Source organism: Chelonia mydas, chromosome 12 (assembly GCF_015237465.2).
Source record: "Chelonia mydas isolate rCheMyd1 chromosome 12, rCheMyd1.pri.v2, whole genome shotgun sequence".
Classification (NCBI taxonomy): Eukaryota; Metazoa; Chordata; order Testudines; family Cheloniidae; genus Chelonia; species Chelonia mydas.
Genome location: NC_051252.2, coordinates 27,835,159 through 27,861,381, shown reverse-complemented (window position 1 = coordinate 27,861,381; position 26,223 = coordinate 27,835,159). Strand labels below are relative to the sequence as shown.

At 42.4% G+C, this 26,223-nt stretch overlaps 1 long non-coding RNA gene across 1 annotated transcript in view; it reads right to left on the bottom strand.

Moving 5' to 3' along the window:
• LOC122462601 overlaps positions 1 to 26,223 on the bottom strand; it is an 84,861-nt gene that overhangs the window by 23,698 nt on the left and 34,940 nt on the right. The gene's annotated exons all lie outside the window — the stretch shown is intronic.

Genomic DNA, 26,223 nt, shown 5'->3' with positions numbered 1-26,223 from the left:
GTAAGAAAAAGAAGAATATATTTCCTCAGAGCAGCTGGCATACAACTATTTAATAAATAATTTTTTCTGTGTCCATAATTATTGCTGATATTGGTAGTTAATAGTGAATTATCGCAAAGCTGCTCTTGAGAGGTGAAGAATATGTGAAACAAAGTTTTATACTGTTATGAAGGGGTTTTCCATAGCTGCACTGCTCTGGGAGCAAATCACTGAATGAATTGCTACTCAGAATCAGTATTTTTCACCTGTTCCCTCTTACTCCCAGGGGAATAGTAATTTACTTCACTTCTTTCCATGGAGCAGCTCCCACACGCACATACTTATCACATGCTCCTGGCCATCTAGCCTGGTCAGCAGATGGGGAAAGTGCAGAGCTCTTCCCAATGCCTGCTCTTCTCTGTCTTCTTTTCTGCCCCCTTACTCGGAGTGGGGAGTAGTGGACAAGTAGCTCCTTCTCTTCTTCCCATGGCTGGAGCCACAAATTGAGCAAGGCTGAGCAGAAAGAATAATGGGGGTTGCGACATGAATCTGAAGTAGCCCCTATCAAAGTAAAAAAAGGACTCCTTGGATAAGTAAAAGTTTGGTGTCTCTAGGTTTTTATAGACCTATGTGAGAAATACTTACAAAAATCAAAATTTTCCCTCTGAAGATCAGCGCAACTGTCACCCACTGTGTGTACAAATATATGGAATGCAGGATGTTTTCATGTGGTTTTAGAAGTACTCATTTGGGATCCTGCATTACTCATGAGTGGCCAGCCTGCAAGGGAGTAGTGCAGGTTATCCCAAATGAGTGTTGAGACCCCATCTTTATGGATTCTAAATATGTCAGATATATTAAAGGAAAAAACATACTAGGAATGTTTTATCAAGTTTTTACTAAATTGACTGGGATTTTTTTTGTATCCCTCAACCTGTAAAGCCAGGAGACTTAATTGTCCAAATGTATATAGACCAACAGGAACCAAAAAACCCCACAAAATTTACCTTAAATAGTTTTTCCTTACATACCATTGTCACAGTATTAAATTTGTTGTTCCATCCCTCCCCATGGCTAAAAGCAAGTGTTTCCCAGTGATGGCAGAATAAGTTTGGGGAAATGGATAATTGGGTAAAGGACAAACTAGGTATTCAGAGCTGAAGGGAACATTTTATTTATCATAAAGTACAGCAATTTAACAACTGGACTTCATCTCCACATATTTAATCCATCCCCTATGGAAAGCTTCATTAATAATTCAGTCTTTAAAGAGTCAGTTAACATTCTTGAACCAAAAAAACCAAAACCCAACCAAACAGAAACAAAACAAAACGAGAGTCTGACCTGTAAAATTACTCATTGGCTTGAATAGATGACCCTGGAAAGGCTAAGACTATGACCTAATCTGTAGTGGTTCGCTGGAGACATGAACTAATTTGCAGCAAACGTCAGCAAGACAGCATGCAATTACATGCTATTTTAATATCAACATTTTACTGAAAATAATATAATTGTAGGTGGAGCTGATTGTGCCTCCTAGAGGTCAGCTTTCCCAGCATTTTCCTTTATAGCCCCCTGCTTCCAATTACTAGTCACTTTGCCAGACTTTAGCTATTTGGGATGAAATCTGGTATGATGAATGTCTGTCTCAGGCTACAGTTTTGGTTAAAATTTCAGCAAAAATGGTGCAGCTGTTTCAAGATTAGGGGGGGAAATGTGTTTTGTCCACATTAAAAACATTCATATAGACATTTCATGGAGACAATAGAGCTGCTCAATGCTTTGGAGCAGGAACTTGAAATCTGGCAGGAAAGAAAGAGGAGTCACCTTGGTGTCAGGAATGTGCATTTTGCTATTCCCATCAGCAAGCACCCAAATTTGGCCAAGTTATAAGCATAAAAAATTGCAGTTTTCACATGCTCAGTATAGATGGAGCATTTGGCAGCTAAGTTCTCTGAAGGGTCTATCTGCACTAAGCATGCTCCAGCCCCTCACAGCTCCTCTGTGCTGTCCAGAGTGTGCATGCACAGAATCAGAGAATATCAGGGTTGGAAGGGACCTCAGGAGGTCATCTAGTCCAACCCCCTGCTCAAAGCAGGACCAATTCCCAACTAAATCATCCCAGCCAGGGCTTTGGCAAGCCTGACCTTAAAAACTTCTAAGGAAGGAGATTCCACCACCTCCCTAGGTAACGCATTCCAGTGCTTCACCACCCTCCTAGTGAAAAAGTTTGTCCTAATATCCAACCTAAACCTCCCCCGCTGCAACTTGAGACCATTACTCCTCGTTCTGTCATCTGCTACCACTGAGAACAGTCTAGAGCCATCCTCTTTGGAACCCCCTTTCAGGTAGTTGAAAGCAGCTATCAAATCCCCCCTCATTCTTCTCTTCTGCAAACTAAAAATCCCAGTTCCCTCAGCCTCTCCTCATAAGTCATGTGTTCCAGTCCCCTAATCATTTTTGTTGCCATCCGCTGGACGCTTTCCAATTTTTTCACATCCTTCTTGTACTGTGGGCCCAAAACTGGACACAGTACTCCAGATGAGGCCTCATCAATGTCAAATACAGGAGAATGATCATGTCCCTCGATCTGCTGGCAATGTGCCTACTTATACAGCCCAAAATACCATTGGCCTTCTTGGCAACAAGGGCACACTGTTGACTCATATCCAGCTTCTCGTCCACTGTAACCCCTAGGTCCTTTTCTGCAGAAATGCTGCCTATCCATTCAGTCCCTAGTCTGTAGCGGTGCATGGGATTCACTCAGCATGCTCCATCCCAGGGCTTCAGGAGATGAGCAGGACTTTTCCTGAAGTTGCTTCTCATGGCAGCTGTGGATCTCTGCTGCACCAGGCACCATAACGGAGAGCTATGGAGACTGTCTCTCCTGTGTTCTCAGTACTCCCCAGCAGCATGGAGGAGAACACCTCCTGACAAATGCAGAAGAGACAAAATCTGGACTTGGGGTGAGGGATGTAGGAGTAGAAGATTGGTACAAGTAGTCTGGCGGGGAGAGACAGATATTGGGAGCTCTTGGGAGAATAAGATTGAGATTGGACAAGGAGCCAGTAAAGCAGGGAGGGAGGGAAAAAGGGGAGATAGATCAGATAAGGAACTGTGTGGAGCAAAATGGAACGGAGCACAGTGGAAGGGGGTTCTGAGATCAGATGAGTAACCTGAGGGTGGAAGACTGGGACTGGCTGGGCAAGAAGGGTGGAGACTCAGGTGGGACTGAGATGAGAATCTGGGATGGGGAACTGGAGACAAGACTAGGACAGATGAGAGGGGATAGGGCAGAAGGAATCAGGTTTGTGGGGACAGAGCCATCCCTAGAAGATGGCAAATTGGGGTGACTGCTCCAGGCCCTGCACTTTGGGGGGTCCCGTGGGCCGATGCAATTGGCTGGCACTGCATGGGTGGCGTAGGAACCACTGGCTGGGGGAGACTACCCCGAGGTCTGCCCCTTCCACCTGAAGGAGAGTGTGCCGGGAGGGTGGTGTGCGAGAGCACCACTGCAGCTTCCCCAGCCCTGAAGTGCTGGGAAGGAGAGCACATAGTGCTGCCGTAGCCTCCCCAGCCCTGGGAAGGTGAGCGGTGTGGCACCAGCCCCCTGGATCCCAATGGTGCTGCTGAAGCAGAGCCCGGGGGCGGAGGGGGGCAGAAAGAGGGGTGTGGGTGGGGGCCACACCTGGCTGTTTGGGGAGGTACTGCCTCCAGCAGCCTCCCCTACCTGCCCCCAGCAAGGTCAGTCCTGGAAGTGACATCACTTCCACCCCGGGTCCCACACCCCTCTAGTGGTGGCCCTGTGTGGGGGATCAGAGGCAGAAGGATCTGTGGCCTCGAATGCACTACCCTCTCCAGAATCTGTACAGGAACTTAAGATTCCTGAGTCTCAGCATTCCTCTGCTGTCCTCAAATTTCTGTGAAACCTATAACAGCAAAGTGTGTGTTGCCTCCGTCTCTAATTCTGGTCCACGTATACCAGTTGTAGGTTGCCATCTAAGTTACTTCATTAGGTCAAGTGGCAGAGGTTTATGCTCTGGGCCTACAAGTTCCAGTTCTGCTAATGAACCACATGGGTATCGATATGATTCCACATGTCGGAATTTTTGTTGTTTTTGTAAAGTTTGCTTTGAAACCATAAACCTGCATTAAAAAGTCCAACATTAAACGTGCTATAGAAAAAATAATATATGACCATGTAATTAAGAACTGTGGCCAGATTTTTAAAGGTGTTTCAGTGCCTAAATATGCAGATAGATTTCTAGGGGAATTTCCAAAAGCACTTGAAAAGTCATTGGGCCAAAAAGAGAAAGTGAGAATGATTCTATAGCCCCAGGGTTAGGGCACTTACATGGGAGACCTGAGTTCATGCTGCTACTCCACATAAGAACAATGAGGAATCTGAACTCAGGTTTCCCATGTGAGTGTCCAAGCCACTGAGCTAGAGCTGGGCAGCACCTCCTCCCCCTCTGGCCATTTTATGAATCTAGCTCTTAATTTCCTTTGCTTTTATGTTAAAAACTGCGTGGAAAATAAATGACGTTTTTTGTCCTTTTTTTCAATTTGCCAGATTTTTTTTCTGAATTTTTGGGTTTGGTTCCAGTAAAACAATTGTGTTTATTATTTTTCAGAACTGTCTGTGAACTGAAACATCAGTTATTCACCCAGCTGTAGCGCAGTGCCCCTTAGTGCCTATAAAACTCATTTTATTGTCCATCACAGTACGTCCTAAGCTTTGTCCCTTCTTTCTACAGGGACCAGAAAGTATCTACTCAGAAACAGGAGTTCTGGACATGATATTTCAGCAGTGGAAATGCCATTTTACGGCCCCCACTGAAAATGTCCTTTGAAGAAATGGGTTGAAATGACAAGCCCAGTCTGTCTGGGAGGGTGCATATGCAAATCAAATCTGAACATTATGGCCCATCTTTAATCATTTGCAAAAGTAATAGCTCTCAGAGGGAGCACATCTGGAAATAGGGGGGCAGCACTTCAACTAGTATAAATTGGCATAGCTTCATGGAAGGTCAACACAGTACATTGTCAGGATACAGGGGGGTAACCTGTGTCAAAAGACCCTGCCCAAAGTGATTTCATTACCTGCTAATCTCTATAAACATCTGAACTATTACCCAGAAATGTCTCAAAAATACCCTCAAAATAAAGTACCTTAATAAAAGCTGTTAGTAGTAAGGATAGGACAACTAATATCTGTCATGCTGTCTGCAGTGGCTCACAACTGTGAATGCCTACCTCAGTGCAGACTGCCAGAAAACAGGGCAGACACCCCAAACTGGTGGTATATTCTGTAATTAGATTTCACCAAACCAGCAACAAGTGTGAACTCCTAGATCATTATACCAATCTTATCAGGGAGTCACAGATAGACCCCTTAGACTCTCCAGTTTCTCTTGCCACCCAGACAAACTGGATTTTGTGATAAAATGGTCACTTACACCAAAAATCACATTACATTTAGGTTGCTTCCAGGCCGAAGAGACCAGTCACTTACTCTATCTTTTGGTACTCTAGAGCTTACACCGAAGACAATGCTGGAAGCCAATTCTATCGTAAACTAATTAAAGGTTTATTAGCTAAGAAAAGGAAATGCCACTTATTGAGAGGTTAAAGCAGGTAACATATATGCACAGGTGAGCCACAGTTTGTGATTCCAAATGGTAGCAATGATATAGTAAACTGCCAGTTTCCCAAAAGTCCTTTCAGGATACCTTTGTATAAAATATCTGAACAATTACTTGGAAATGTCTCAAAATGCCCTCAAAATAAATTACGTTAATAAAAACTGCTAGTCGTAAAGATAGGGCAACTAGAACCTAAGTTGAGTCTTCTTTTGTTATCTTGACTTAACCAACATGGTATCACAGTAATTGTAAATAACTTCACTACTATTAACATTACTAAACTTTATTGAGAGCAGCTTGCAAGGGCGTTAAAATAAAATAAACTTTGCAAAATTAAGAGACTGAAAAACTCTCATCTTTGAAGCATTGTGGTACTAATTAACAAAAATTGCTTTCTGGTTGAAGAAGTCTCTTGGCTGTAAATCAGGGAAGATGCTACAGGTTGAGCAAGAGCAGGCAAATAATCAACCATCTTTGGCTTGAAGAAGAAATCAAAGGATGGTAAACAGTGCAATTCAGACATAAGAAGATAGGGAAGAGTAGATGCTTTTCTTATCCTGCAGACAGCACTGAGATTAAGTATTCAGATACTATGTAGTAGCAGTTAAGAAAGGAAACTGTATGCTTCCCAGTCATCACTACCAGCTATAGTTTCTAGTTTCCTTTCTAGTTTCCCTTGGTGCCTTTCCCAACTGAACAGGATGTTTTGCTTTTACATGGCACATCGTTACTGATGTATTTTCCACTGAATGCATCCGATGAAGTGAGCTGTAGCTCACGAAAGCTTATGCTCAAATAAATTTGTTAGTCTCTAAGGTGCCACAAGTACTCCTTTTCTTTTTGCGAATACAGACTAACACGGCTGCTACTCTGAAACCTGATGTCAAGTTGTTTGTCCTTTCCATGAATGATCATGCTTGTGGACAGAATGAACGCTCTTAGTCTGATACCTGTCATCACTCACAGAGGGCAAGGGTGGGCGGTAACTCTACACTGCAAATTTGCCATTTTACATTGCTTGGCCCTAGTTCAGATTTACTCCTCAGTGAGAAGAGGCACTCGTGGTGACTTCTATAGTTGCTCTATTATAGAGGAATAACTGGCCCACTATTTGAGGGGAAGGTTACTTTTCCTAAGGGTTTTTTCCCCTTTTCTTATTACAAACAAATATTTCATCCTTCTTCAGTACATCCAAACTCCTTAATGCCATAAGAATGAAGAAAATCCAAATGACCTCTTGGTAACCTGGACTATCCCTTTAATCTCCTCCCTAATATGAATAACAGCTCCACAAAGATACTAGAGCTACAGAAGGTTGCTTATTGACACACATGGAAATATGTTGCGTGAAGTATCAGAGCTGTCAATACCCTTGTAAGTAGACAGAATGAACAGCAGGAAGTATCACAGCCTAGCTACAATGCCTAGCAGGAAGTATGTGCCGTTAAATCTGTTTAAATTAATCAAAGAAATGGGACTACTCAAAGTAGGGTTCTATTCAACATGACTAAAGGTTTTAGGATAGGGATAAATATTAGCTGAGTTATTCATAGTATGAGACATTTTAACCTTTATATACAAAATTGGGGATTAGGAAAAGTAATGGGGTTATTATATTCACTATTTCATTGCATGTGTGTTTTTAATATCTCAATCTATATTTAAGGGCTTTGTGTGGAATTCTTAGATTAGCAAGCAAAGCACTAATACTTTACACTACACAATCGTTATAAAACATCAAATTACATTAAATTTTAACTAATCTACCATGACCTTAACAGCTTTTATTACTCAGGTATGTGGATAAAATGCAAATATTAATAAAAGAACTGCAGATAACACTTCACAATAAATATTGGTAGTATGTTGCTCTTTTTAGATCCTCCATATGAAAGGTAAACAAGGCTTAAATAAACCTCACTTATATTAAAGATGAGTAAAACGAAGTACAGGAAAACATGATTACTAACATGGTGCACTGGCACGCTGCAGGGAGAAGGGGATAATTTTACTACCTACAGTATGTGAAAACAGCAGTAAGTGCTACCAACTTTATATTAGAAAACTGGTTGACAGAAATGTTTGATTGGTATGACAGCACCTGCCAAATTGGTCACCTTTCCTCATTAGAGGGCGTATCTTATCTCCTCCAAAATCCTACTCATTTCAATGGGACTCAGACATATATTAAATCATAGGTGCTATAGGCTTATGCTTAGGACTCCAGCTCCTTGGACTCACATGATGAGATCACAATCTCATCCTCTGTTTAAAAAAAAAAGTTTCTTCCCCTCGTGGTTTCAAAGAAAAACTTGGAAAAAATGACCTGAGTGTGACAGATGTCTGCCTGAGTATGCAGACAGCCTAAACCAATGACTCCAAGAGGTGGGAAATGCCCTGTTAATCTTAACTCTGGTGGACAGGGGCCCCACCAACACCATCCCAGCACAAGACTCTGGGGGACCCTCACTGCTGCAATCCCATCACAGCTCTGATGGAGTATTATTGGAAGGGGCCCACCCTCAACATTACTACTGGGGATGTAGACTGAGTCTTCCAGGACACACCTTAGGTTATCTTAAGACAGAAAGCAGTAGTCAATGAAGTTGAGGGGAGAGGCGGAGACAGCCTACCCAGACAGGAGTGGATGGCAGATCCCCTAGGAGCCTAGCAGAAAGCTTTTGTGAGAGTGGCCCCTGCTGTTGCCACCCAAAGGGAGGTCAGGGCCATAGTGTGAGGGTGTGAAATACAGGTAGGCCACATACAGAATGGTCCTGTCTTACCTTAATGGGGCTATCTGAGGAACAAGATGCTATTCAGTGTGAATAAGGGTGGCATAATCTAATCCTTAATGGTATTTTTCAATAAGTAAATTGAACAAGATTTGCTCCAGCATTTGCACCTGCTCCTTAATAGACAGGACTTGACCTTGTAGGTCTGGATCCAGCATTCTTTGCAGATTAAAGCCCCTTACAGACTATATGTTTGCTGTTTCACCTTGAAAGCGCACCCCTTGTTTCCCAGAAAAATCCTATGAAACTGAAGCCCAGCTTTCGTGGTCTGCATAGCTGCTGTTCAACTGTGTGCTTCTTACCACACCCCATCACATGGGATTGAGATAACTCGACATACTTATTCTGTTTTGTTCATGGATGATAATAAACTGGGGGGGTAGCAAGCACTTTAGAGGGTAGGATTAAAATTCAAAATGATCTGGACAAACTGGAGAAAGGATCTGAAGTAAATAGGATGAAACTCAATAAGGACAAATGCAAAGTATTTCACTTAGGAGGGAACAATCAGTTGTACACATAGAAAATGGGAAATGACTGCATAGGAAGGAGTACTGTGGAAAGTGATCTGGAGATAATAGTGGATCATGAGCTGTAACTCACGAAAGCTTATGCTCAAATAAATTTGTTAGTCTCTAAGGTGCCACAAGTACTCCTTTTCTTTTTGAGGATACAGACTAACATGGCCGCTACTCTGAAAGCTAGGTATGAGTCATCAGCATAACACAGTTGCAAAAAAAAAAAAAAAAAAAAAAAAAAAAAAAAAAAAAAAGCAAACATCATTCTGGGATGTATTAGCAGGAGTGTTGTAAGCAAGACAAAATAAGTTATCCTTCTGCTCTATTCTGCACTGATTAGGCCTCAGTTGGAGTATTGTGTCCAGTTCTGGGCACCACATTTCAGAAAAGATGTGCACAAATTTGAGACAGCCCAAAGAAAAGCAGCAAAAATTATTAAAGGTCTAGAAAACATGGCCTATGAGGGAAGATTGGAAAAACTAGAGAATAGAAGAATGAGGGGGGGATGGACATGATAATAGTTTTCAAGTACATAAAAGGTTGTTACAAGTTGGAGGGACAAAAAATTGTTCTCTTTAACCTCTGAGGAATGAACAAGGAGGAAAGGGTGTACATTGCAGCATGGGCGGTTTAGGTTGGATATTGGGAAAAAACTTCCTAACTGTTAGGATGGTTAAGCACTGGAATAAATTGCCTAGGGAGGTTGTGGAATCTCTGTCACTGGAGATTTTTAAGAATAGAGCAGACAAACACCTGTCAGGGATGGTCTAGATAATACTTAGTCCTGCTTAAATGAAAGGGGAATGGACTAGAAGACGCCTTGAGGTCCTTTCCCGTCCTATGATTCTGTACAAAGCATAGACAGCTTGAGAGATTGGGTCAGCCTTCAATGATAAGGGAACCATATCATCACTGAATGTTGTTAAGAAGAATTATGCAAAATGAAGATGCTAAACTTTGGGGAAAAAAATCCTGTCTTCGCAAACTATTAGACTAATAGACTAATTGTGTGAAAATGTTTACTTGCTATGGAGTCACAGTTATTAAACAAATTGCTCCATGCTTTTGTACTATTATATCCTCCCACTATGGTGCAATTTTTCTTAAAGGTTTTGTTGAAGAAGATGCACTCAGTTAATGAAGTTAATGAGCTTTAATGCTTCCTTGATGTACAGGTTTTCAGCACGAAATTGCTTCATTATCACAGCTTTGTAAGCCATGTAATGCATAATGGTCACTGTTCCTATTGAGAACACAGTGAAACATAGCAAAAGTTTAATTGTACATGCACCTACTCTTTAAAGCAAACAGGCAGTCTCCAGGGCTATTAATGTAGCAGATGCCCTCTATAATTGGAGGGTTATTGCCCAAAAATTAGCTGACAATCATTTTAATTAAAGTTAGTAAATGACTGTTGAAGTCATCATAATATAGAAATATGATGAACATCAGATGCTTAATTTTCATGTGTGTCGACAACAGTAAGTTGTCCCCAACATTACTATTTTTTAAAATTCTTGCACAAATAGAAGTCTATAATGTGTTTATCATAATAAGGGTCTGAATCATGCAGCCCTTACTTGTACAAATAGTCCCCATTCACTGCACATGCGTAACAGCTGCAGGAATGGGGCCCAGATACATGTGGTACATTGCAATACAAATTACACAATATTTTTCTGGTTATGTAGCACAAACAATGCCTTTTCTAAAACCTCAGCCCAATTTAATCTTTGAATTTTGTTAGTAGAGAAAATAATTTTGTTTCAATTTATAAATCCAACTGTGGAATAATGAAAAGAACAGTCATTATTTCTCTGTCAAAATCAGTATTCCATATCGCCTTCCATTCTGAACAGACTTTGGGTTAGTTTCTTCAGTCTCAATAGAATATAATAAACACTTGGCACGAAACAATGACAAAAACTGAATTTCCAGAATCTCTCAATGACATTAGGCTGAACATCTGTTACAGCTCTTGAACCTCATTTAACATATTTACAAACCACAGTAGAGTGAAGTAAATCTTTGTAAGTTTCAGAAAATTGCACAAAAGCTTACAAGTGCTAAGACCATTGACATGAAATGCTGCTTGGTTAAAAAAAAATAAAATAAAAAAAAAATAAAAATCAATGTGCCACAGTATCTCTGAGAACACAAAATAATCTGTCTGACAGAAACAGTGTGGGCCAGTCTGAACCCTTAAACAATAGTCCCAAGGTAAGGGGTAAGTAGAGTCACACTATCCCAACAGAAGAAGTTTTGTAAGGTTTTCAAAGCAGTGTCTTCCAGAGCTCCTGGAATGCTCAGATGTTGTGCTACATTTTAGGAATATCAGAACAAGGACTGGACGCAATCCAATCTTAACTATCCTATAGAATTTTTTAGGCTTCAGTTCCATATTCCTAGATGTTGTTTTCTATACCTTCCTTTAGTTTTGAAAACTGTAAGGGTACAAAGTAAAACACAAACTAAATCAAGGAAAAGTCTGATTCAAAACTGAATTGGACCCTCACCAGAATGGTTTGCAATGGCACCTTTCCTTGTAATGGGCCAAGCTGGACTCTCAGAAATGAACCATCCCAATCTTTGGGGGATTAAGATGGATGTGTCTATGTGGAAACTACTGTGTCCTTTGAATCTAGAAACTGTATCTATTAATATGGTGGATTATTACAAATAGGGTATTTCTATTAATAATTAGGACTTCTCCACTGGGAATTTTTAAAACATTAATAAACCTTAGACCACCTCTATGAGTAAAGTAAATATTGTTGGGACTATTTCAGAGACAAGTAAACAAAGCCACTGAGACCTTCGCTGAGTCACACAATGTGTTGACAGGAGAAATGGGAATTGATATCAGCAGTCCTATTTACGAAAGAGAAAGTATTGAGATAAGTAGTGAAATCCAGTCCCTAAACCTAGGCCAGGGAGCCTACCCATAGGTAACCTGACTCTGGGGTGGGGAGCCCTACCATAGGAACCCTAACCCTAGCCCCAAGTCCCATCCTCATATGAACCCAAATCCTAGCCACAAGTCCCCTCCCCATAAGGACCCTAACACTAGCTCATACTCCCCTCCTCATAGGAACCCTAATGCTAGCCCCTAGTCTCCTCTACACAGGAATCCTAACCCTGGTACCAAAACCCCTACCTATGCGAACCCTAATGCTAGCCCCAAGTACCCTCGGTATAGGTACCCTAACCCTAGCCGCACATACCCTCCCCATAGGAACCCAAAACCTAGCACAGGGCGCCCTCTTCATAGGAACCCTAATGCTAGCCCCAAATCCCCTACCCATAGGTACCCTAATGCTATCGCCAAGTCCCCTACAAATAGGAACCCTCGCCCCAGCCCCAAGTAACCACCCCATAGGAACCTTAGCCCTAGAGTCAAGACCCATTCCCCATTGGAACCCTAAATCTAGGGTGGGGTGCTCTCCCCATAGGAAACCTAACTCTAGCCCCAAATCCCCTACCCTTAGGTACCCCAACCCATGCCCCAAATCCCTTCCTCATGGGAACCCTAATCCTAGCCCAAAGTCTCCTCCCCATAGGAGCCCTAATGTGAGCCCCAAATTCCCTCTCCATAAGAACCCTAATGCTAGTGCCAAGACCCCTCCCCCATAGGAATCCAAACCCTAGCCCCAAGTTCCCTCCCCATAGGACCCCTAACCGGGCTGGGCACGCTCCCCATAGGAGCCCTAACTGCAGCTCCAAGTTCCCTATGCATGGGTAAGGCTATGTTTTAGTCATGGGTATTTTTAATAAAAGTCACGGACAGGTCACAGGCTGTAAACAAAAATTCATGGTCCGTGACCTGTCCATGACTTTTACTAAAAATACCATTGACTAAAACTTGGGGGGGGGCTGCCCGGGGGCCCTGTGGGTACTGGGGGAGGGCGGCCTGGGTGCTGTGGGGGGGCAGGTGGGTGGCAGTGCACGGCCTGGGACCCCCACTGGTGCTGGAGGGGGGGCTGGCAGTGCGACCCCCACTGCTACAGGGGCTGGGGGGTTGGCAGAGCCGGCAGGCTCCCTACCTTGCTCCATGACCCTGCCCCCAACCCAGCAGCAAAGTTTGGGTGTGGGAGGGGGCATGGGACTGGGTGAGGCAGACTCTGGGTGACTCTTACCTTGGAGGCTCCCCAGAAGCAGCGACAACCCCCTTGCTCAGCTGCTAGGTGGAGGTGTGGCCAGGCAGCTCTTCTGCCTGCCTCTGCCACTGGGAGCTGCGGGGGTGGTTTCCTGGGTGGGGGCAGGAAACCTACCCCTTACCATGTTTTCCATATATTAAACTGAATGATGCTCTTCATTTCATCTACCTTGCTACATGTAAGTTACTCCAGTGTAATACTTGATTTCTCTCTCTCTCTCTCTCTCACACACACACACACACACACACACACACAGATGTGTGTCTTATTCTTGCTAACCTGTCTGTTATCCTCCTCCTCCTCGTATTCTCTGTGTGAGACCTGAGGAATACGAATAGTCAAAAACAGTGAGAGAGAAAGTTTAAGAAACAGCTGCATGGATATAGCTTTTAAAAACACCAGAGGTAAAAGCCCTGAATGATCAATGACCATTTATATACCCATTGTTCACTAGAAGCCTAAAATTAGATAAGTAGGTGGTCCCTCCATAGGAGGTAGTAAATGTCCATGTTTCTGTGCTATTAGTCTGGATAAGTGACAAGAGAGAAAGGGCTTAGGAAAGTAATAATGTGCTTGCCCAGTTATGGTATAGCAAGTCAGAAACCTAATGTTCAGGAGGATTATTCTCTCTGCTTGTTAGATAGGACCCCCAGGGAAAGACAGTAAATTTTCTTTAAGAGGCAGGAGCAAAGACACTAAAACAGATTGGAATCACAGGGAGGACACCTCATGCCAAAGTTAAGTTACAGGGGAAATAAGCTAGCTGAGGTGCAATTGGAACAGGAAAAGATATTCCTTATATTGCTATGGTTGATGAGAATGAACTACTAAAATGTGGAAATACTGTGCTGACTTTGTAAATCAAGACCAATTATACTTAAGTAAATGGATAAAGAAAAAGATGAAGAACAAAAGGAACCTGAGCTCTACCAAAAGCATTTTTCTCTGTAGAAAACCATGTGAAAGTGCTGAGTCTCCTGGGAATATCAGACACAAAGAAGCAGAGCCAGCAAGCAATTGCTGACGGTGACAGGGCAGTACGGCTTACTTGTCTGTCCTCCTTGTCACCTGGCATGGCTCTTTTAAACATGTTGGGTGGTCTGATACACAATGTCTGAGAAGATAGAGGGAGAGAGGAAAGGGGTCCCAGCAAAAAGTAGCATTTACAAGGGACCCTGTTGCTGTATCTTTAAGGGCCTGGAGACTTTCCAAGAGGATGGAGCAACACTCCCCACTCACCCAGCCAATAAAGAATGAGCTAGGAACAGAGGTCAGCATAAATGCTGCCTTCTCCGGCATAGCGGGGCAAGTGTCTGCAGACAGTTTAAGGAGTAAGGCGGCTCCTGTATGGCCCTGAGTTAAAAGGGAGCAGACACCAGCAGCATAAGGCTACCAAAATCTGTGAGCCTGGGGATTAAATGGGGCCAGGATGATGAATTGCAATCCAGCTCCAGGAGGAGAGTTGGAGGTCCTTCCATGAGGAGAGACTTACAGACAGAGAGAACCCTGAGGGGACTGGGAACAGAGCATAGATGGCAGGCTTCAGGGGAACCGTGAAAAACCAGAAGTACCTTTTATTTATTTGGGACTTTTTTGTTGTGGCCCCTTTTGTAGGAGATTTTGTACTAAACAAGTCCTAATAAGGGTATTAGCAAATCAAATGTCAAGAGTGCTTGAAATTGAATTACTGAGAAAGGAAACTGAGGCAGGGACTACCTGCAGCTCCATATGAACTCAGTAGAGGGTACTACAGGACAGGCACGCCCCACAACACTGGCTGTATTTTAGGTTAGGTAGACACACCTATAGCGAATAAAGAATGGAGAAGTTCAAGTCTGGGGTGTAGACACAAAGTCTGGCAAACTCTGAATCTGATATGACGACAGTGGTATAAATATCTCACAAGCTGAGACAAGACTCCTGTTTAACATGCAAGTGACAGGCAAGGAGGCAATTCATCTTCTGGTTATCTGTGCACTCCGGAAAGACTTGGCAAACCGTGGGGCTCTTATTGACCTACCAGTTCCCAATACCACCAGGACTGACAAAAATCTTGTGTCTATGTTTTTGCTATTAGGATGACCTGCATTTCTGGTTACCTTGAGTCCCACTGCACAGGATTTAGATGGTGAGAACAGTTATGAGGACTATATTTTAAATACTTCTCAAACAGACCTAAAATAATTTTCTATACATAAAAACGGCACCTTTTCAAGTCTAGTAAAAATTTCAAAGCTGGAAGCAAATTCTGTGTTTGCCATTGGAAAGCTCAGTCTCCCCTTTCCAATATGTTGGCAGCATCTATAGACCCCAACTGAGATCACGGCCTCATTGAACTACACTCTGTCCATACACTAGCAAGACAATCTCCACCCTGAAGAGCTTACAGAGCCGACAAGACAGACAAAATGTAGAAGGGAAAACAGAAGCACAAACAGGTGAAGTGATTTATCCAAGATCACATGGAAAAATCAATGGCAGAACCGGGCATAAAACTCAGATCTCCAGAATCCTAGCTTAGGGTCCCCATCAACTAGAGATACCACACTCCTTCACTAACAGTATAAATCTCCTGTGTCTAGATTTAAGGTCTGATAATGCAAACCTTTTCAATATTCCACTAGGGCAGGATTGAATGCTTTTGCTCTTTCGCTGCAGTCCAGTGCTGGGGGATCAGGGTGGTGAGGGAATAAGCAGGAAGAAATATAGTTGTGGCAGATTGACATATTCAGAATGGTGGCTGTTTGAAGCTACATTAAGACTAAAATTTTACAAGAAGTCCCAGGGAGATACACTGACAGCCTAACTTTCACTCTGCCCGCTAAAGTTGGATGATGTATGTAATGTATCTCGTGGCTCTGCAATTTATTGTATGGATATCATCTCCGCATGCAAACTGTATGAACACATGGCATGGATCTCTCGCACTGCATCATGAGCAGAAGGCTGATATCAGGGAGAAATGCACATATCTAAATGCAGGGTCTGACTGAAGCATTACTGATTTTTAGTGCTAGTTGGAAGCTTTCCCCTCAAAATGAAGATTTTTCTGACTTTGAGACTAGTTGCATCAATTTTATTCCTACAGGGAGCTGCAGTGTTTTCCCCAGGAATTGAAATGGGTGGCTGGGGGACGGTGGGGGGGGGGGGGGTTCAAATTTATAGGGGCGGGGTCAGGGCTGATGAAGGGTGAGACCATGAGGGTGAAGGTGGGCTGTATGGCACCATAGTAAAAACTGAAAAATGTTTCATGACCATTTTATTAGATTTTAAAATCATCACACAAATTAAAGCTGGCTACTCAAGCCTTCTATGAAGCACAACATCTACATCCTTCTTGGTTTCTTGTTATAATTTTGCACAACTCTGTTAATGAAATTCTTGAATGCAATGCATTCATCTTTGGTGGCTTCTCGTGTGCCCACTACTTCCATTCCTTCAATTGATATGCTCATTAGTTCATTCACATGATCAGGAAGACTTGTTTCAAAACACAAAATTCTATTCAGTGATGAAAAAGAATGCTCAACTGTAGCTGTTGTGACTGGGAGTAGCAAGAGATGAATTCCTACTTCTTTCAGCCCAGAAAACATAGCATAAAGATCAGGTCGAGCCACTAGTGATGATAAAAAAGAAGTTGAAGTCAAATCTTCATTCATTCATTCATCGTATGATATTCCACTCTGTGTTCAAATTCTCTATTCTGTCCTGAGCACATGGCAGCCCCATTGCTGGCAGTGCCTCACTTCACTCAACTGTCAGTGTTTTATAAGACAGGGATCTGTAAAAGCTACGTAGAGGTTGAGTAGAATCTAGAAATCGCTGTTGTAGATTTTTAAGAATCAAGTCTGTGTACTTTTTCAGTTGTCTTAACAAACACTTCTTGTCCTCTTCACTTAAGGATTCAATATAAAGGCCTTCATTAGTCAACTTCTGGACTGAAGTCTTTGCTTCTTCAAGTACTTTTTCAATGGATAGCTCTCTGATTGATCCAAATGTAGCTTCTATTGCTGGACAAAGATCTGCTACTGTTGTAGCAGATGCCTGGATGGCATTATTTAATGACCCAAGTGGTTTCAACAGTAGACTTGCAAGAGAGAGAATGGCAATAGTCTTCTCTGAATGTAGTAGCAAAAGTAATCCACCAGCCTCACAACTTAGATCTATCTCATCTTGGTAGATACTTTCCAAAGCCAGTAATAATGTCTGGAGTAATTTTTAGACAACAGCCAAGGATCGCTCATGAGAAAGCCAGAGGGTTTTCCCAGGTTGGACTAATTTGAACTTCAGTCCCAATGTATCTTCTATATTTTCCAAGATAGTCAGTCTTTTTGGACTCTTGAAAAAAGAATATAATGAAGACATTAAATTTATAGCTTTTTAAATGTCTTTTGAAGAGTATGTAGCTTATACTCATGCTAGTTGGAGTAGATGGCCTCTGCAGTGTGTATAGGAGGGACTAGGGTTACACTTTTCTCTGAGCTCCAGAGAAGTTTGCAGCTTCATCAAATGCACAAGCAGCCATTTGTTTGGGGTCCAATTGACAAGCATTTAACTCTTCTAAGATGTGGGTTGTCACAGGTGCAGCCAATCTAGAAATGCATGTACTGGCCTACCATTGACATCAAGATAATGTACACAACGACTCAATACTCGCTGACCATTTGCATTGGTGCATTATCAGCCAGGTATGCAAATTTTTTGAATATGGTGAGAGAGTTCTTCACTTTTTCAACTCTTGTGTCTTTCACTGTTGCACCACATGCGTCTAGCCAGTTAGTTGAGTTTCTTGAAGAAAGATAGTGAGCATTTGTTGGTTTTGTTTGGAACCAGTGTTCAACTTCAGGATGAACAAGTGACAATGCACTTAACGTTGGCCTCCAGTTTGTAGTGTGTGGTATCTCTTGCTTAAATAGAAAGTATGATGCCACGGCCACGTTTGTTCGCATGAACTGTGTTGTGTAACAGCCTCATTAACACTCACCGGTGTTGTCCTTGGTCAGTGGAGACTCAGAGTTCAGAGGTCCTTTCACATGAGTACACCTCCCAGGTGGGGGGCAAGAAGGCACCTTGCTCGTTCCTCCAGCTGCTCACTGTTCGCTCTGGCCACTATTGTTCGTTGTGCCACCATTCACTCCATCACTCTGTTGCCAGTGGCCCTGCACCATCACCTTCTGCTGCCACCTGCCACTGTGACCTCTGTGAGTTGGTCTCTTGAGGTTCCATCAGCTCTCAGTGATTTCAGCTGAGCCCTCAGCGGGGGAACCTCGCTGCTAGTGCAGACTGGGCCATCTCTTCCACAGAAACACTGTCCAACAGTAGGTCTAAGCACTTAGACCTGATTATCAGTGATTTCAGCTGTAGTGGTCACTTAACACGACAAAAGACTATCTATGGAGTCTAATCAGCTCTGTCTTTAAACAGTGGAGAGGGGCAGGTCAAATCGTACTTGTGACTCAGGCAGACCATTAAGCAAAACACCTGCCCCCACCCTCTCTCGTGATGCCCTCAATCAGAACAGGCTAAGTACAGTTCAACTGCCCTTTACTCATACAATAAGAACAACATATTTTTACCCCCCGCATTCAAGTGATTTGTAACCCAACCCAGCCAAAATCTATCACTTGGGAAGCTCAGCTCTATTTGCTGGATACATAGGTAGATTAGGTGTGAATGTAAATACAATCTGGTCCTGAAGCCATTCCCCCGAGTCCTCAGCTCATCACTAGCTGTCAGGGAAAGCTCATTTAGACTTTGTTTACAAATCATAATCTGAAATTATTAGGTTGGCCAACATCACCAAAATGAATGCTCTGACATTGTCATAAAAAACAACAGCTGTATAAGGAAGCTAGTCTATGTTCATACTTTTCCAATCTATTATACTTTTTCAGATACACGTATTTTATGATACACATTATATGCTTTTAAAGTGTGTATTAATGTTTCAATTTCAATTCAAATTTCCAAACAATCACTAAATTGGCAACACTGCATGTAACTAGTTCACAAAACTGGGGGTGGGGGGGAGGGTGTAGGGAAATGCCTGGGGAGCTGCATTCCAGAGTGAAGTTTTGTGGGAGAGAGGAAGGGTGGGAATCCATTTGAAAACAGTGTGAATGAAAAAACACATGATCATAAGAAAAAAAAAAGAGCATGGCATGGAGCATGCTGAAATTGCATACTTTTTCTAGCATCTGTCTGCTCTTGACCTCTGCTGTATGTTCAGCAACCCTGAAATACTAGTATTGCCTCCGTTCCAACCACCTCAGCAGTACATGAATGTCAAAAGTGTTTGTCCCCCCTCCTCCCCCCACCTTCATTTGACTTGCCTGAAACCAATGCCAACCAGATTTGATAGTCTTTTGTTACCTAGTGACTTTTCCCCCTACCTTTGTCATACCACTCTCAGCTGAGACCAGGAATGTATGAATTTCCTTTCAGCTTGAACTCATTCCCTCATGAGAGCATTAGATTCATTGCCTTTCCAATAGTTAAATGCTAATTAATATTTATAATTTAGTATTTAATATATTCTATTAAAGTGAAATGAGTTCAGAACTTTATTCATTTTTGCATGAAAATATGACACTATGGATTCAGACACTGAATATATATATTTTTATATTCCTATGGTATTGGTTTGCTTATGATTCTGCTATCTTTTCCTCATACTGTGATAATGAGTCTACTAAATTGCTATCTGCAATAAATTTCTTGTGAAATTGTTCAGTTCTCTCTCTCTCTCTCCCTTTTTTATTATTTTCTACTCTAAATGGAGGACCCTACAGAGAGATACAGATTGCAAAGGGGTGGGGGGGGGGGGGAAGCAATCCAGAGAACACAAATCTCTAGGGTGCTTAGAAGAGGACAAAATTGGCAGGTTCAAGGATTATAAATGTACCTGTTGGCCATCGCAGTTGTATGCACACCAAGTCTCATTCAGAAATAAAATATGGTATCTTTGTCAATAAAGTCATTAGCTGTAGCAGAATTGTTTTGCTGCTTTCAGGGCTTGAATCCAGTTGCTGTGTCCTACCAGCCCTTTTTGTCTACAGACCACATCACCTATTCCAAAAACATGATCCTTGCCTAGCTCTTTGGCTCCCGACTGGTTTTCTTATTCCCTAGCCCCTCCCCACTTTCCTATTGCAGCTCCTGTCTGGGAGCTTCCCCTCTCTTCATGAATAGTAGAGCCATTCTGTGACACTGCTGGAAGTCACCTCCTTGTGTAACCCTTCTACCAGGTGGGGTCAGCGGCAACAAGAATTGTGTTTAATATCTAAGGGCTCCTTCTAACATCACAAAACAAAACCTGTTTGAGTCCCACCTTTATAATCTGGGGAAACTAACCATCAACCCTAGGCTCCTCTAAGAAGCAATACTTCCCCGCTTGCAAGCACTGCATCTGGCATCAAAAAAGAGATTTTTTTAATCCAAGGGAAAGGGACTTCAGCATTAATTTGGGAAAACACCGCAATGATTATTAAAAGCATGGAAACCAAAAGTGAACACCCGCCCGACAGTCTCTTGGGCAATATTTTTTTACCTCCATTTCCCAGCTTCTGATGTGAAAATCCAACCGATTAATATCTCTGTGTGTCACTCCCCTTTCCCCTCCATGGCACCCTACCCCTGCTTTGTCATCTCAGATCGGCAATGTCCCAGAGTGCATTCACCTCCTGCCCTGATGGGAAGCCTTCACCTTTGCTCACTGCTGGTGCCATTTTTCATGGTCTCAGCCACTGCTGCCTCTGGCTGTGATGCTATATTCTGTGGTTCCACACTTAGTAATTTCAGCTCCTTAGTGATTTCACTGGGTTGTGCTGCTGCTTTTCCATCACAATATTGTCTCCAGGAAAGGTCTAAGGTTCAGCCCCCTTAGATCAGCTTATCAGTGATTTCAGCTCTATTAATCGCTGTGCAGACACAAAAACTCTGCACTGAGTTTGATCAGCTCCATCTTTAAACACTAGATGGGGAGGGGTCAAATGGTTACTAAGATTCTTTAAACAGAGTCCGCAACGCCAGGTAGAAAGATCTGTCCCCGACCCCTCTAAGCTTTACTTGGATTTGGCATCACTACTCCCTGCTTGGGGACTGAGGTTACAGTTAGGGTGACACCCTAAGTTAGGGCACTCTAAGTACAGTTCTGCTGCCTCCTTCTTAGCATATGCACAACATGCCTCAGGTGGGACGAGACCAGGATTCATCACCAAATTTGGTCTCCCGGTTGGATCATTAACTTCCCTGGCTCAGGCCGGGTACTGACGGGGAGTGCATGTGAACACTGATCCATGCCCCCCCCCTTCTGCTGCCTTTTACTCATGCAATAAGAACAATATTCAATTAATCCTACATTAAACAGTAAAGTTAATTTTAACCCAAAAGAGCCAGAATGTATCACTTTTATAAGGCAGGTCTGTCTGCTAGTCATATAGGCAGAGTAGGTGTGTCTAGGCATATGCCGTTTGCTCCTGAGATCTTTCCCCTCACAGCTCATCACTAGATGTCAAAACATAGACCCTATTTACACTTATTTCAATACTCTACAGGCAGCACAATGAGGCAAGGGGGGATGCACTATATTCTGGCAAATCCCATCCTCTTGATGTAATAGGAGTCATTTAAAGTGGTAGAAGGCAGCACTCAGGGGCACACAGGGTCAGCTCTGCTATAGAGAAGGGAGAGGAAGCAGAACAATTGGAGAGGAGAGCCTTCCAAACTTGCTCAAGCCTCCCCTCTCTGATAGCTACGTGCAGACAGGGTTAAGGAACTGGAGGTTTGATGGGAAGGAAGGAAACTGGGGATGGTATCTGAGGTGGCAGACACAAGGGCTAGGCCTTAAAGCATATTTACAGTTGATGTGGAAATTAAATGGGTCAAAAAAGTTATAATGAACAGGGAAAAAAAAGAGATGGAGAGAAAATCCAGGGAAAAAAAAGAAGAAGAAATAATAAAATTTTAGGACATTGTTAAAAAGGTTGTGAATTACAAATTGAAGTGCTTACCTTTGATTGTAATAGAATTTAGGTTTTTTTGAACGATTGAACAAACTAGTTTTCTACTATTAGGTAACGGTAGTGTGCAGCGGCAGTCAAAAAAGTGAACAGGATGTTAGGAATCATTAAAAAAGGGATAGGGAATAAGATGTAGAATATCTTATTGCCCTTATATAAAACCATGGTACACCCACATCTTGAACACTGGGTACAGATGTGGTCTCCTCATCTCAAAAAAGATATACTGGCATTAGAAAAGGTTCAGAGAAGGGCAACTAAAATGATTAGGGGTTTGGAACGGGTCCCCTATGAGGAGACATTAAAGAGACTAGGATTTTTCAGCTTGGAAAAGAGGAGACTAAGGGGGGATATGATAGAGGTATATAAAATCATGAGTGGTGTGTAGAAAGTGAATAAGAAAAAGTTATATACTTGTTCCCATAATATAAGAACTAGGGGCCACCAAATGAAATTAATGGGCAGCAGGTTTAGAACAAATAAAAGGAAGTTCTTCTTCACACAGAGCACAGTCAACCTGTGGAAATCATTGCCTGAGGAAGTTATGAAGGCTAGGACTATAACAGGGTTTAAAAGAGACCTGGATAAATCCATGCAGGTTAAGTCCATTAATGGCTATTAGCCAGGATGGGTAAGGAATGGTGTCCATAGCCTCTGTTTGTTAGAGGGTGGAGATGGATGGCAGGAGAAAGATCACTTGATCATTACCTGTTAGGTTCACTCCCTCTGGTACACCTGGCATTGGCCACTGTCGGCAGACAGGATACTGGGCTGGATGGACCTTTGGTCTGACCGAGTATGGCCATTCTTATGTTCTTGCTTTTCGAGGCTGGTAGGGGCAGACTAGCAGGATGCTGGGTTAGGGCCTGGTCTCATTTACTCCAATGCACATTGAATCAAGTCCATAGTTACAGTCAAGTGCATGTTTCCTCCACTGCAGGCCCTTGGCTTCACACACCAACTCTCCTTCCCCATGCCCTCCCAGTGCAGGCAGACATCTGCCCATCCTTTCCCATTCCTCCTCACAACCTGGGAACATAGAGAGACACTGACCCACACATATTCATCACCTTTAGTGGGACAGTCTGCTTCAGAAATGCTGGGTTCCCTGACAGAAATGCAGTCAGAGACTAATTAGCTGCACAGTTGTCTCTCCGTTCCCCCACCATATCCAGCTTTCCCATAACGACACTAATTGTAGGATCTGGATGGTTAAGGAGCAGGATCAGAAGGCACCATTCAGGGTGGGTTGTGTACTACCTTTGTCACCAGTTTGATTAATGGGAAGGTGATGGCAGAGGGTCTGTAGTGGCACAGCCCAGAGGAGTCCCAAGGTAGATGGCATAGGTGATTGGCACAGACCTGAGGGTATAGGAGGCACTTGCTCGGAGGACAAATTCAATCCTTTTGATGATTTTTGTATCAAGAGAAAAGGTTTTCTGCAAAGGAAGATATCCTGTCATTATTGGTGCCGATAAGCTAATGGCACAAAGTAACGTTCACAAGTGCCTGGCTTAAAAATAATAGACAAGCACTTAAGGACTGTGCACCAGCTTGTTAGCTGTTGTAAACAGGCATATTGCCACTGACTTTTGGAGCTATGCTGACTTACACCAGCCGAGAAGAGCTTTACACCAGCCTGTTAGCATTAGGGTGAGTTTTTTGTTGTGCAGAGTGCTTTGGAATGTTTTCATGAAGACTGTTATATAAATACAGGTGGCTGATGAACACAACAACCTAGATCAAACTGGCTGTAATGAAATTTTAGTTTAATCCTCCAAGACTAATCTGGTTCAAGGCAACCTGTTTTTCCTTTTCTGATCTAGCTTTTCTCTCAGCCCCCATCTGTAGTGGCTGAGAGTCTACATGCTGGGGTGCAGTGGAGTTAATAGAGTTGCATATGTATAAAATAGTCTAATGGAATGAGAAATCAGACCCAAGATCAGGTTAATTTCTTTCGTATTTTGAGTCACTTTGTGTAAGAGACTGTAAATACAGAAAAAAAATAGCATTTATTCAATGTTTACCTGCAACTCATTTTGTTGCACACATTTTTAATATAAAAGGAAAAATTTGAATAAGTCATTTGGCCCTTACACCCAAGACAATTGTAAGACTAGTCATAAATCTTCCAGCAAGTATCTGTAATATAGTATGCTGAAGGTTTATCCTTGCTCATTAATAATCAGTGTCTAAAGCTAACAAGTCACCAATTTATGTTGGTGTCCTTTAAAATGCATAGCTTTCTACTGAATTCATAATGAAACCACTCAGGAAATAGATGACCAACTTTTGTTTCTTTCCTTTTCTAATCCAAAATGTGTTTCTAAAACTGGCTTTGAAAAATGTCACATTTTACTGTATTTTCCCACCAAACAACATTGTCCAAACACAATCCCACAATGTCAAATATGTATTAAAAATTACATAAGAAAAAAAAAAAGGAGTACCGTGGCACCTTAGAGACTAACAAATTTATTTGAGCATAAGCTTTCGTGAGCTACAGCTCACTTCATCGGATGCATTCAGTGGAAAATACAGTGGGGAGATTTATATACACAGAGAACATGAAACAATGGGTGTTACCATGCACACTGTAAGGAGAGTGATCACTTAAGATGAGCTATTAAGCAGGAGAGTGGAGGCGGGGGGGGGGAGGGGGACCCTTTGTAGTGATAATCAAGGTGGGCCATTTCCAGCAGTTGACAAGAATGTCTGAGGAACAGTGGGGGGAGGGGGGAAATAAACATGGGGAAATAGTTTTACTTTGTGTAATGACCCATCCACTCGCAGTCTTTATTCAAGCCTAAGTTAATTGTATCCAGTTTGCAAATTAATTCCATTTCAGCAGTCTCTCGCTGGAGTCTGTTTTTGAAGTTTTTTTGTTGAAGAATTGCAACTTTTAGGTCTGTAATCGAGTGACCAAAGAAATTGAAGTGTTCTCCGACTGGTTTTTGAATGTTATAATTCTTGACGTCTGATTTGTGTCCATTTATTCTTTTAGGTAGAGACTGTCCAGTTTGACCAATGTACATGGCAGAGGGGCATTGCTGGCACATGATGGCATATATCACATTGGTAGATGTGCAGGTGAACGAGCCTCTGATAGTGTGGCTGATGTGATTAGGCCCTGTGATGGTGTCCCCTGAATAGATATGTGGGCACAGTTGGCAACAGGCTTTGTTGCAAGGATAGGTCCCTCGGTTAGTGGTTCTGTTGTGTGATGTGTGGTTGCTGGTGAGTATTTGCTTCAGTTTGGGGGACTGTCTGTAAGCAAGGGCTGGCCTGTCTCCCAAGATCTGAGAGTGTGATGGGTCGTCCTTCAGGATAGGTTGTAGATCCTTGATGATGCGTTGGAGAGGTATTTTTGCGAACACAGACTAACATGGCTGCTACTCTGAAATAAGAAAAGAAGATTCACTTGATCAGAGCAGGATACAGAACCAGTCTGGCTGCCTATAAATTCAAGTGTTACTATTCCCAAGGGAGTTCAGATGAAAGTTCTTAAACTGTTGTTCACACAGTCTGATAGATTCCTGGGTATATAATAACTTGCAGCTCTAAGTGTAAATGATTGGCCCTTAATTTTCTTTTTCCTCTCCTCTTATTGTGGTTTTAAAGATAATTACCCATATAAACTTGTTTGGTGATGTTCATTTTAGTGATGTAGCTCATCTCCAAAACACTGCTAATGTTTCTGAACAGATGTTTTATTTCTCACCTTTGAGTAAACTTTTTCAAATGATGTTTTCTACAACTCTGCCACTAAAAGGCAAATGTACAAAACAAGCTGGAATACCCTCATTTCAGTAGAGATTATTTTGCCAGTAGCATCTTTGATACAGGAGAGCATTTGTCAATTCAGGTAAAGGAAATTCATCTTTTCAATTTTAACCCCTTCTGATAAGCAGAGAACAAATTATTGAGACAGACAGAAGGTTCTCGGTTGGGTGTGGAAATATACATGTATGTCCAAATGAGGCAATTCTAGGCCTGTGGAAACAATGAGAGTTATATTGATTTTTTTTGAACAATAATTGGTTTTACCGTATCTCCAAGTCCTGCTTTTTGAGCACTAATGCCAGAAATGGCATTTCATTTTTCAGAAACCT